Source organism: Lathamus discolor, chromosome 8 (genome assembly GCF_037157495.1).
Source record: "Lathamus discolor isolate bLatDis1 chromosome 8, bLatDis1.hap1, whole genome shotgun sequence".
NCBI classification, from domain to species: Eukaryota; Metazoa; Chordata; class Aves; order Psittaciformes; family Psittacidae; genus Lathamus; species Lathamus discolor.
The window spans coordinates 13213967-13227346 of NC_088891.1; the positions used below are offsets into that span (position 1 = coordinate 13213967).

At 48.1% G+C, this 13380-nt stretch overlaps 1 long non-coding RNA gene across 1 annotated transcript; it reads left to right on the forward strand.

Annotated features, from left to right (window-relative positions):
* Positions 1-1464: 1464 nt before the first annotated feature.
* Positions 1465-8752, forward strand: LOC136018825 (uncharacterized). Its single transcript, XR_010614593.1, has 3 exons — positions 1465-1994; positions 3159-3299; positions 8292-8752. It is a non-coding gene; the product is annotated as an uncharacterized LOC136018825 (long non-coding RNA).
* Positions 8753-13380: the final 4628 nt, after the last annotated feature.

Sequence of the window (13380 nt, forward strand, 5' to 3'; positions counted from 1 at the left end):
CAAACCCCTCCAGATTTCCGAGGCCAGACTGTTGCTGCTGGCAGCTTATCTCCTTACTCAACAGCAGAGCAGAGTCTTGGGGTGAAAAGCTGGGCCTGTTGAAATCAGTGGCAAAGTCCTGCTCATTTTACTTGAGTCAGGATTTCTCACTTGATCTCCTCATTTCCGAGTGGGCAGGGGAAAAAGCCCTTTCTTTTCTGAGAGCCTCTTTCGAGGTGCAGACTGTGTACATGTTCGCTTTTGGTCACGCAGAATGTGTGCAGGGTGTTAGGGGTCCTGCAGTCCTGCCTTTCCCCAAGTGAGCTGTGCTTGGGAAGGCAGGAGCAGGCAGACTGGGCTGGTCTGTGCACGGCACATGGCACATGGTTTGCCAACCTAAATACAGTACCTGTTTTTCACCCTGTTGGGACTGAAACACATCTCAACAAAATACCCTGAAGAATTCTGGGTGGAGGTCAGGAACTTCTCTTTTTGATCCTTTGGTAATTTGTGTGACCCGCTCAATCTGATTAGGCAGTTTGCTTAGTGCTGTTGGAATCAAACTTGCAATTCTCTTTACCAAACAAGAACTTCCCTCCAGGCAGCCTCAGCTTTTTCACAGGTATGCGTATGGAGTGTTACTCTTGCATGTAGTGAAAGTACAAGGGAAGTATGAGCCACCTTCCCAGCAGCGGCAGCAGGCAGTGACACAGCTGAGAGGTCCACAACAGTCTGAGAAATCCAGTAGCTGCAGCCCAACCAGATTGCTGCTTATGGTCAATTCTGAATCAGAAAGAGCCATGGAACTAGCAGTTCAAAGGTGGTTTCTGACCAAGGATAGATGGAATAGCCACTATGTTAGATCTAATTGGGAATAGATGCTCTCAACTCTGGTGCTCACAGTGATGCACTAATTGCACGTGTATTGCAAGTACATTGCTCCTTTCCAGAGAATACTCTGACCTGCCAACTGGTCACCTCCAGCTTCTGTGAACAGAGCAAAGTCACGGGAGCCAATGGCCCCAGAGGGCAAAGACCCTGTATCTTGCCTCTGAGGCACAGCAACAGAATTGGCTTTTCTCTCTTATTTCCTGAAACCTGCCCTGGTTTGCTGTTTAAAGAAATTACACAAGCCTTTATCTCATCACCTATTTTGTGCCAAAGACCTCAACTGCACCTGGTTTGTTGGGGGCTTTTTGGTTGTTTGGTTTCGGTTTTTTTTCCTCCCCTTTATCTCCTAGAGACCTTGATGCGCCTGGCCTCCTGTTTTTAGGACACCACCTTTATCGCAGGCCACCTAACAGATAATTCCGGTTGTGTTATTTCAAGGTATTTCCTCTTTCTCTCTTTTTATGGTAGACATTGGTAGAGCTCTGCTGAAGGCTGGCTGAACCCCTTCCAAGATGTCTTTCCTTGTGTTCCAGCAGCTCCCATAACAAAATCCCAAGTAAGGTGGAAGTAGAAGGATTTAAGCTGTGAGTAACCATGCTTGCAGCGATGCAGGGCTTGTTGGTTTTGACCTGCATGCTGCCGCAGTGCCTACACGCCTGTGCTGCACCTCTGTAGAGCTGACGTGTGCTTGAGTCACCGTTAAAACCTGCTTCCTGCACAGCCTTTGTGAAACTTGATCAAATACGGAAAAATCAGAGGTGGAGGACAGAAAACGGCTTTTCTGCAGCTGAGACACTGCTGGGCTCTAGACTGCAACCACAGACATCTGACAGCCATCTGCAGAGGGGGAATATGGTGGCCTTGTTTGCCAGTGCCGCAGAATGTGGCACTGCTGGCCCTCACTTTCTATTTCTCAATTGAAGGCCTCATTTTGGTACCTTTCATTTTTCCCCTAGCACAACTGGTACTGGAAGCTGTGGGGCGTGCCAGCTGTCAGTCACTCATGGCTGGATGCAGTTCACACAAATACATCTGGTCTTTGGCTGCAAATGAAGCATCTTTGTGCTCCCAGCAGTGATTGCACCCGCCTTACCCTGGTATTCACAGCCATATGTGCCTACCAGGTAAGAAACCCAAGTAATCACTGGATTGTAGGAATATCTTTGAGGTATTTCATTTCTGTGGGAAACAGAAGTGCACTTGCTCCATCCTTTCACCTTTTGCAATGGCCTGTGTTAAGGTGCTGTCTGCATGAAGGAGCAGGGCTGGACAGGACTCCGGAGAGGCAGTTTCTGTTGCTCCTCATTCAGCTGGAGGCATTGGCATTGAGCAACCCTGGGCACACATTCCTCCCCCAACCCAAGCACACTGCCTACGTGCAGGTTGGCCCTGGGGTGCCACTGCCACCAACCCAACCCTGGGGTGTCACCAGCTCCCAGCCCGTGTGAGGTATCTCCGAGCAGGAGCAGCAGAGCTGAGACCCTGCCTGGCTCACAATGCTGGGGATGAAAATCCAGCAACGGCTCCAGCGCTAGGGCAATCAAACCTTTAGCACTGGGGCTGGACCCAATGCCAAGCATCTGCCGGAGCAGCATTAGGCACAGCATTAGCTGGAAGCAGGAGTTCCCTTTGCAGAGAAATGTATGTGTATTTGTGTGTTTGTGTGTGCACTCGCATGGCCAAGGCATCTAATTGGTTCATTTATATTTGTATTATTACCACCTATTTTCATGCATTTAAATATTGCCAGCTGTGTTAATGATGGCTGCAGCACATCAACCACTTCTGTTCTCTCCCAGACTTGTTATTTTTCCCACTGGTTCTCTATTCTATTTCATGAAAGTGCTGCAGTGCAGTTGCTTTCACACAAATGGTCTCAGGTAGGAAAGTGTGGTGTAGTTTATATATTTTAAGCATTACTCAATTTGTACTGGCAGGATCCTGGGTTTGTTAGAGCAGAGAGAGACCTCATAGCTGGGATCAGCTAGCTGCAGAGGCTGAGGCAGGCTTTAATAAAAGGGCTATATTATCATCTTTGGGATATTTAAAAAAACATATGCCTCCTCTCCAGTACTCCAGATTATTGAGCTTTATCAGTTTTACTGCAAACTACAATTGCTTTTTGTGTAATGACAGCTCTTTAATTAGAACTTGGAAGCAATAGCATCTGCTGATTATAGCATGGTCCAGCATGTTCATATTCCTCAGTTTTATTTCCAGCTCTGCAACTAAATTGCTGCATGCCTCAAGGCAAGTGACTTCACCTTTCTGTGTCTTTGCCTCCACAGATGGGATTAAAACCTCTGCTGGAGATCCCTGGAGAGAACCTGCTCAAATGGCACAGTCTTGGGTTACTTCTCCATCCTGTGCATGTTTGGGATCCCATGTATCTGTCCAGTGGAAGAGGGCTTGGGATTTTCCTTGTCCAGGTAAATACCTGTGAGATAATCCAGGTTTGAACAATGGAAATTTTATAGGCTCCAATTAACTGGCTGGGCAAGAAACAACAGTTTCACAGTAATGAGCCCTCACTTGCATGGTATGTCATTTAGTGTCTGATCTCTCCTTGGCAAAGACAGATATTAAAATCTGTCGATCCAGAGTGCACTTCTAAAGTGATGAAAAAGGGGGGAAATGCTTTCAGTCTGAAGCGATCCTCAGTTCTGTTAGCAAAAGGGGTTGTTTCCCAAGAGGGGTATTATATACTAGCAATTACGGAAAGAATGAGGCAATGCAGTTCAGAGACAGCACGGCTAATTTTGCTGCCTGCAGTCTTTCCCCCCACCTCGGTGGGGATACTGGTGTACATGAAGGAAGATGAGAAGTGGTTGCTGTGATGCCTCTCTTTAAATCCTTCTTTTAGGAATTGCCAGTTTGAGTAACAGGAATAGAATATTTATCCTTACAGCCAAAGGTAGCAGAGTGCTGTGCAGTCCCATTCCATGCCACTGCTGTCCCTTTCATTAGGGATTCAAATAAAGGAAACGAAAGATTGCTTTAATGTAGCCTCTGTTATTAGATCAAACCGGGGCGAAGTCAGAAGGGAAGTACGCAAGGAAACAGGGGTCAGACCATAGAATAGCTACAGCTGGAAAGGACCTTAAGGTCATCTAGCTCCAACCCCCCTGCCATGGGCAGATCAGTACCAAGAAAGGACAGTAAGTCAGTGTTATGTATGCTTACGGGCAAGCAGCGCTGTAAATCACAAAAGCAAATTACATTTTTTTTCTAGTCTTACTTAAAAATGTTCCCAAAATCCACGAGTACTGCATCACAGAATGCCTGATACTCCTTAATGCCACAAACACTGACCTTAAAAGACACCAGAAACCTCTCTGGGAGTTTTATCCATTTGTGGTGGAAACATGAGGTCTGTAATAGTGAGAATGTTTCAGTAGCTTTCCCGGATTTTTTTCCACTTTGGCGTAGCTGTTCCCTGACAGAGTGCAAAAGAAAGGAATTTGGTAGTAACAGCTTGATGCTGCAGGATGCTACAGCCTTTCTGCCCAGTGCTGCATGCCTTCAGCCCCTGCCCAGTGCAGCTTGGTATCTCACAGGATTACTCTATGTGGAGCCTTTCCTACCCACTTGGCGTTGCCAATGACTTTTCTATTTCTGTTTCTGTGGAAATGAGCCAAAAGCAGTGCCATTCTCTGAAGGGACTCATTAGCCTTCCTGTCGAGGCAAGGGCTTGGTGTTGGCAGAGGGAAGCAGCATACGACTGCGATGATACCACTTAACAATTTATGCATCAATTTTTCCCTCTTAGAAAAGCAACATCTCGATGCTAGGTTCAGTAATGGTGACAGCATAACTGAAAGGTTTATTACGTTGTATTAAGGTTATGTAGAGGAAATATCAGGGGAAATGGATTCCTCCCCCTCTTCTAAAACTAAGTATAGGCTCCAAATGGGTGTTTACTCTGATAGAATTTAACATTTTGGGAAGAGTTGGTTTTTTTAATTGATTAAATAAATGAAAGAAAAAATTATCTTTGCTACAGCTGGCATGGTCCATGTTAATTACACCCCTCATTCAGACATCAAGTACCCACTGTTGCATAAACAGTCCCTGGGCTTTACCCATACAGCATTTATAAGGCCAATGGTAAAGTTCTTGCCAGCTCCACGAGGCCAAAGGAGTTTCAGACTGTTCTGTCCCTTCCTGGTATTTGCTGTTTCACAGATCAGTGTATTGCAGAATCTTCTGTTGCTCAAAAGAAGGCAGAAAACATGTTTTCCCTCTTTTCACCCTGGCCTTTCCTTCTCGGAACAAGGGAGAAAAGCAGGAGACTGAAGCAAAACAACCATGAGCAGGGCAGGATGATATTTGATTACTTTGGGAGTAACTTAGCTGGAGTGAACTGCTCACCGGTTCTAATACAGTCTATGCAGGAGAAAGACAGCCTCACTTCCCATCAAGCACTCCCAAGCTGCCGCTGCTTTGCATGGAGAAGGGAATGCTTTCCCTAGAAACAGACCCAACTGCTGCACTGTGTTGTAGCTGGGAATGGCGATTCTGACACCCAGAAATCCCATTTCCTTGCAGCACAGCATGTCAGTCGTTGCCTTGGCGCTGCTGCCAAATGCACTGCTGCCAGAGCACAGCCCAGGGGACAGCAGAAAGCCAATCCCTCCCTGTCCAGTTTTGAAAGTCCCATATCTTATGCTATAAGGGCCCCTATAAGAGCCTATGCCAGAGCAGAAAGAATGGCCAGCCCATCACAGGTGAACCAGCGGTGGTGGTAAGGATATCTTAGCTCCCTCAGCAAGGACACATGAGCTGGTGTTGGTTGTGTTCCTAGTGCATAATCAGACAGGACACCTTCAGTCACCTGCTGCAGGGAGCTTAAACTGATCAGGGTGGTCCTTCTCAGCTGCTGGGGTGGTGATTTGGGTTTAATTGCTCCAACTTGATTGCATGCAATCACCTGCCCTCTGAGGAGGACATGCAATGCTTTAACACTGAGGTCAACCTCTTCTAATCACTCTTTTAGGCCTACTTTGCAAACTTCCTATCTGACCAGTGTTGAAATTCAGGCAAGCATTTATCTGAATGAGGGCTGCTTTTGCTCCTTCACTAACCTCATGGTCATTAGCTATAGAAATTAATGTAGGGTTTCAGCTCATACATATATAAAAAAATAGATGTACAACACAATGCTGCATTACAGCCCGTTGAAGTGTATGTGTAACTAAGTGGGTCATATCCTACACTGCTGTCGTTCCTGTGATAGCGTTTAAAGCATGCAGCCATGTGTAAGTCACTTCAGAGGTAAGCCTTGCTTTGGTTTGTTTAGTTGTTGGGGTTTTCTTAGTATAAAGCTTTTCAGCAATGAACCGCAAAGCCTGCCTTTGAAGTGGGACATGAGACGTTGCACTGATTCAGTGAGCACGGGGCTGGGAGCAGCCAGCCCTGGCCTGGGTGCTCCCAGGGACCTGCTGTCCTCACTGGGGGGCTTCCTGTCCCCCCGGCACTCACTTCCTCCCTCCAGGGAGCAGGGCTTGTTCTCTCCCTCCTCCCCACAGCAGCATGACGTTGGGTGTTTATTTTGAGAAGCTGGCTGCAAAACTCTTCAGGGCTGTTCTCTATTGTAAGGGGGGAAATTAAAACTGAGTGAACAGTTGCCTCTTGGAAAACAAAACCCAAAGCAAGTGATTTTGCTTTGTGTAGCAGGGTACACTGCCTTCTGCATCTGCAAAGGACAATGGCTGCAGATTTTTCCAGCATAAAGTGACTTGCAGCTTTAATTTGTCCCACAAGTCCTTAAAGCCAGCCCCACACTAGAAGCTTATGATAATAAGGAAATACTGATTAAAGAAAAGATTTCTTTTATGCCATTTCTGTATCATTAAAATCCCATTGTAGGTGTATAATTAAATCAACATGACTTTTTTCCTGTTTAGGTTATTTTACTTACTGAACTGGGAGATGCTCTGCCAGCAGAAGTACCCTTACTAGGGAAGTTTGTCATTTTTACTGCTCTGAGAAAATCTGGGGTTAGAGACAGGGCTGTTGTGTAAAGGCTTTTTTTAGTCTAGGCTGTGTCTTCAGACCAGAGATTTAGGAGTACTTTGGATAGCAGGTAGTTGCCAAACTGACTCTAGCAGCCTGACTCCTGGGGACCAAAGCCCGCTGACTGTCAGCGTCACTTCTGACAAGGTGACCGCCTGCTTATGCCATGCAGCAGCGCCGGTCTCGCTGATGAAGAATGAGTTCTGTTAGAAATGGGAGACGCAGTCTTTGTACAACAATATCACCATCAAAAGCATGGGAAAAAGAAAGATGTGTTTCACTTACATGTACTGCTTAAGTGAACTGCACAGATGAGGTATCAAAGCAACTACTGACTGGAGAGACTGAGTACTCTTTTGATTCTGATTCAGCAAACTGTTTAAGCATACACTTATCTCTGCTATAGATCTGCCTGGTTAAAAAATAAAAGAGAGAACTGAGGTGTAGTAGCCAAATCCCCAGTGCTGATTTAAGGTGGTTTTTTTCCTCTGCGGTTTTCTTCTGTCTGTGGTTTATAGGGAAAAAAAAAATAAAAGCAGAGAGCAGCTTCTGGCTGTTCTGGCAGCCCTGGAAGGCACAGAGCAGCCTTTTATGCAGGGAGGAGAGCAGCAGATCCAACACACGGGAGGGAAGAGCTATTCCCACATTCTCCAAGGCTTGTGGCGATGTTTGTCAAGCCTTGGTCCTGTTCAGGGAGCCAGGGGAGCTACTCCTGACATGGGACATCCCATCCAAGTACTATTGTGTCCTATGATTTTAGCATTGCTAAGTTTATAACTGATAAGGAGAATAGGCTGCTAAAAAGAGTAAGTGAAGTAGGCTCCCAGCTTGGATTACAACAGAGGGAAGGCACAAGCTCATAGCTGGAGCATGGGCAGACCGTGGGGTGCTTAACCCACAGAGTGGACACAAAGTGGGGGTAGCAGGTAGCTTGTCAAGCACCTGTGAGTGTTGGAAAGGTTTATGGTCCTTATACCCAGTGGGCAGCAAACAGATGTGGTAATTAAGGCAAAGAACCTCGTCATCACTTACAGGGATTTACACTCAGAAATGCTGACAACTCAGGAACAGGTTTGAAGGTTCAAGCAATAGATAAACAGAGTTGCAGGGCTGCACAGAGTATGGTCTCCTGCTCAGACAAGCAGGCTGGGCTCCTGACTTGCCTGCTCTCTCTGCCTTAGTCCTACACCTGGAGTCCCTAGCTGATGGTTTCCTCACCAGCCTGAAACCCCTTGCCCTGCCTACAGAGAGATTTTGAGCTAAGGTAGTTATTTTGGGTGGAGATTCTGTAAAAGCCTGTGGTTTCAGCAGTTTTGCTTTGAGTTTTGGGTGGAAACCTGCACCCAAAGCAAGGTTCACATGCTGCGAAAGAACCATGCAGAAGCATTAATACAAACTCCTGAAAGTTCATGTTTCAGATTTGTTCAGCCTCAGATCACCCTTCGGTGAGCAGAAAGGTATCTCTTGGTGAGAGCGGAGACAGTGAGTATCCTTCTGCTCCTCATCCTTCTCCAGCCTTACCTGCAGGGGGTTTTATCTGAGGGGCTTCTGGCTGGCATCTGGCTGATCGTTCCACCAGCAAGGACACCCTCCTCTTGTCTGCTGTGCATGCAGTGAGATGCAGCATGCACTGCCTGGCTGCCTGGTAATGCACCCACTGTCAGCTCTCATGGTGTGATGGGACCTGTGCTCAGCCTCTGGAGGGACGGTGGAGGAGAGAGGCAGGACAGAGCAGGGGGGATCCCATCGGGTGTTCAAATCTGGGAGCCTCCTGAAGAGCAGGGGAACTGCATGGCTGTGGGAGCAAATTGAAGGGAGCCTGGGATTTCCATCCCAAACTTCCCTCTGACTGCGGGAGCCACGAACAGTAAAGGTGAACATCTGATAAAACAATGGAACAGTGAACTGACTTTAGTGGGGATGATGAAATGGAGTCATAGCATGGCCTGCAGCAGTCCTGCTGCTTATGTGTACAGACCTGCAGGCTTTTTGGCCCTTTTGGTTGTGTGTGTTGAATATAGTGGTTGAACCTTAGAGACTTCTGACCTGCTTCTCTTCGGCTATGGGCCTGTTGCTGGTTCCCAGGTGGCTCCTGGTCCTGGTGAGTGGGTAATGCCTCAGCTCCTGTCAAGCCCAGAATCTGAGAGTGCTCTATATCATTGAGCTCAATCTTTAATTCAATGCTAATCAAAGATGTAGTTTTCTTTCCCTTCCCTTGTCCTTTAGTCCTGGTTGGATGCCTTGGCTGCATGCTGGAGGACTTCTCTGTGTCCGGCACAGGGTGAGGCTGTGGCTTTGCCCTTTCTTCTATGAAAAGTTCAGTATCTTTTGAAAATACCTGGGCTGAAATCTGTGAGGAAGGAAAGATGGAACCCAAGTGCAGGTGGTGGCTCCCAGCCCCTCCTCTATTCCCTGCCTTCCCAGCCCCAAGGGAGAAGCAGCACTGGTCCTAGGACTTGGTGTGACGTCTGAATACATGTAATAGCTCTGTCCTGTAACGGGTTAAACAAAGAGCCAACTATTAATACTACAGAACGCTGGGGGAGCCTGCCTGATTTGAAGTCCAAATGTGTGGTATGTTTCTAATTGTCACTGTGTGTGTCCGTCCCTAAAGCCACCCCCTCTCCCAGTACACAAATGGAGCATCTAGAAGAAAGGAACTCTGTGACTTCTCAAGCTGAGAACAGATATTGCTCCATTTGCCATCCCCCAGCGTGCTCTCCATGCCGGAGCTGGAAGTCATTAACTGGCATGTTTCCACCTACTTTGGACTCTGATTTAAGCTTGTTATGGCAGAATTTCCTCTTTGGATCTGTGCAGTGCTGGTTTCACTGCTGCTCTGATGAAAGAATAGCTGTTTGGCAGCTTAAACACTGCCTCTTTGCTTCCAATATGCCCTTGTGACCTGCTCAGAAGATATGGCTTAATAATGCAGGATCATAGGTACTTACAGTCCCACCTGCGTGGTGGGAAGGAAGCCTGTGCCTGTTTAAATGGGAAGCTGTCTGGGATGCAGGAAATCTGCTCCGGAACAGGCAGCGCTGCAAGGCCCTGGCAGTATATACGAGCCATATGTAACCTGGAGCATTGTAAAGTACATTTCTTGTCCCATGGGACAAAATGAGGAAATGAGCCCCATTCATCTTGGTCATCAATGAAATTTTGTCTGAGCAAGTGGGGTAGGACTCAAGGTGCTGACTAACCTTAGGGCAAAAGCAAGGACTGAAATAAAGTGTAATGCTGCACGAACAGCGAGTACTGGACTCAGGAGCTGGGGACAAAAGCTTTAAAAGTAGGATATTGAAAGCTAATCTGTGACTAGGTGGTCCTGGAGAGATTTAACTGAGGGATATCTAAACTGTTTATCCTTTCCCAGGGGTATGGAGGGTCATGAATAAACTGATATGTGCTTTGACAGTTAATGGCTGCATATAGTTCTGTCCCTTATCTCTCCGTGAGAAACGGTTATTGAACAAAGCCCTATCCAGCCTGGGTGTATAGATGTATTAAGCAGTTTCCATTTGAACTTGACATGCTGATCTAAAGTATTCTCTAACACAGATACATACCACTACCTATAGCATTTGGTTCAAAAATGAAAAAATACCACATCATTCAGGCTGTTGTAATAATCACTGAGGGTAGCTACAGGTTCCCTGAGAATAGCTGCTATTTCGTTTTACTGCAAGAACATTTGTGTAAAGGATTTTATGGCACTTTAAGCTGCCTGATCCTTATGCACAATACAATCTCTGTGGAATTTTTTACCTTCCTTATTCCACTTTCCTCTTTCCCCTGTTCCCCCTCCATATAACTTGTTTGCTCTGGAGTCTGAGCTCCTGAGAGAGGCTTTGCTACTTTCACCAGCATTAGGCACTGTTCATTTATAGGGTCAAGACTGAGCCAGCTACAGTGAGGTTGCAGCAGGAATATTTCTATGTCTGGGGTGGTGTATCTGTTGAGGATGTTATGCTTCTAGGCTCTGAATATACACATCGAAACATCTCGGGTCAAGTCGGTAGGCAGCAGCGGGAGTTGCTCCATATAGATTTACCTTTCATGGTTGGGATGTAGAGCAGGCACTAACACCAGCTCTTATTGTACAACCACCTGTCTTCAGAGAACTTGTAGGGCTGTATAAGGATGGCTGTGTCTATGCTGCCCTGTTACAGCTTCCTCCCATCTGTGACCTTAAGGCTTAATGTTTTACAGATCAAGTTGCTGAAACGACTTCAGCTGGGCCAGGGAAGGGCTGTAGGGGAGGCTGAGCAGGTAAAGCAGGTAGAGCAGAGAGCCGGGCTTGTCAAACAATATCTCAGCCTGCTTTAGCATCTCTGTCGAAAGCATGAGAGCTGCTGGTGCTGAAGGCACAACAGTGAAAGTTCAGCCACGGGCTCTGGAGGGAGAGGTCAGCCAAGAGCGTTCCCATAGATAGCTCCTCTGACAGCTCCTTCGTGCTGAGCCATCAGGCGGCTGTGGACCACCGGGTGCCAGCACACAGCAGGCCATGCAGGTGGCAGCATGAGGCCCACGTGCCAAACCCACAGCATCAGGAGGTGGTCTCTCCAGGGGCACTTGGCCTGGCAGTGGCAGCTCCCATGAGCAGAGGTGCTCACTGGACATCAAGACAGCTGAGGGCTGTATGGCTTTTCCTTTGGAGTTCTGCTGAGCCTCACAGGTTGGTACTGGAGACCTCTTGACGAGCACGTAAATGGGCAGCCCAGCATCTGAGTCTCTGGTCCAGAAGCAGGAGACACCTCAGGGCCCTTTGTACACTGTGCCCGGCAGCACTTGGCCAGGACATGGCAGGAACTTTGTTCCCTGTGACCCTCAGGAACTGGCCAGGGCCCCTCAGAGCACGAGCTCCAAAGAGAAGCTGGGGCACAAAGGGAGAGCAGGACCAGGCTTGGCCAGCCCTGGTGAAAGCGTGGGGCTGCCAGGGAGCTGTGGACTCTGAGCTGTGTGAGCTTGTTCCCGCAGGCTGACCTAATCTCTCCTTGGCTGTCCCGGCTGTGCTGTGACTCGTGTGTGCAGGCTGCAGGCAGAGGGCTGGCTTCTGAGTAAGAGCAGGGCTTTTGTTTGGTTTGGCCTCCTTCTTTCTCCTGGTGCAGCACTGTCAAGTCCGGGCCAGCTCGCAGGGCTGGAGCTGCCTTCCTGCGGGAGGCTGTGCGGTCTGCTCGCGCTGAGGGAGAAGTGGGTCCTGTTTGGGTTTGGGTTTTGATGAAAAGGAAAATATTTTCCTTTTTCCCTTTCTGGATCAGTGCTCTCTGTGGAAACATGAAGCTGGCCTGTCCTCCTTACCCAGCCCTTTCCAGAACACTCTTCTACACTTGCCTCTTTGAACAACTTCCCTTGCTAGAATGGAGCATCCTAATTACAGAATAGCTCAGGGCTGCTGGCGCGGGCTTGGCACAGCCATGCAGCCTGCCTGAGATGGGATACCTGTGCAGAGCAATGCCACCAGGCATAAACCTCCTGTGGAGAGGAAGCAGTGAGGGAGATCTGGTGTTCTGCTTGGTTTGTACCCCGAAAGTAGGGGCCTGAGCAAGGCTTCTTTTCCTGGGCTTGCTAGCAAGAGTGAACAGTGTGGCATGGGCTTGTCAGCACAGCCAGGCTGCAAATGATGAGAAAGAATTGTGGGTGTGGAGAAGAGTGGGTGTAGAGGAACTACTCAGTGGAGAGGTGAGGTTGGAAGGACTGGATAGGGAAGAGCCAGAGGCATAGGTGTCAATTAGGATACTGGTGAGGTTGCTCCTGCCTATGTGATGCTCCAGCATCATGCATAATCTTCTGGGCAAACCCTCTCTAGTGGGGTTGTTGGAGCGAGGAGGGGTCTCTCAGCACATCTTGTGTTCTGAAACCTTCAGGAATTCATCACATGGTCCTGGAGCTCCATGGAACATCAGCCCTGGTGTCCCCAGAGTCATTGTTCCTGACCAGCAGCAATGGGTACAAGTTTGTGCCATCCTGCTGCAGGCACAACCAAACACATAATGGCATTCAAGTATGTGCCACCCATGTCCCTCAGCCTCAGGGACCTCTGGGGTGACAGTGGTACTACTGGACATGCTGGTGCTGCCCAACTGTGCTACCAACTGCTGGGCATGGCTGGGAGCAATGTCAGGGACATGTGCCAGGTCACCAGTGTGGCCCCTATGGTCCCATAGCCATCTGGCTCTGCTGCAGGCATCTGCCCTCACTCCCCTTGGCAGTATATTCTTCCTCTTCCTCCCCAGCCCTCATAGCAACAGCTCTTCTGAGTGTGCTGGGGTAGCAAGATCCCTAGGTGATGGCAGGCAGAGCCCTTTACATCAGGTAGCTCTGCTGCCAGGCAATGAAATGTGTGTGTGTTGGAGAAACCAAGCATCCTTGGATGAGGAACAGGAAGTCCTGGCATTATCTGTCCCCTTGCACTGCATATAGTGGGTAATAGACAAGGAAGAAATGAAAGCTATTTTTCCCCATCTTCTTCTGTAAGTGTAGGCGCCATGTAAC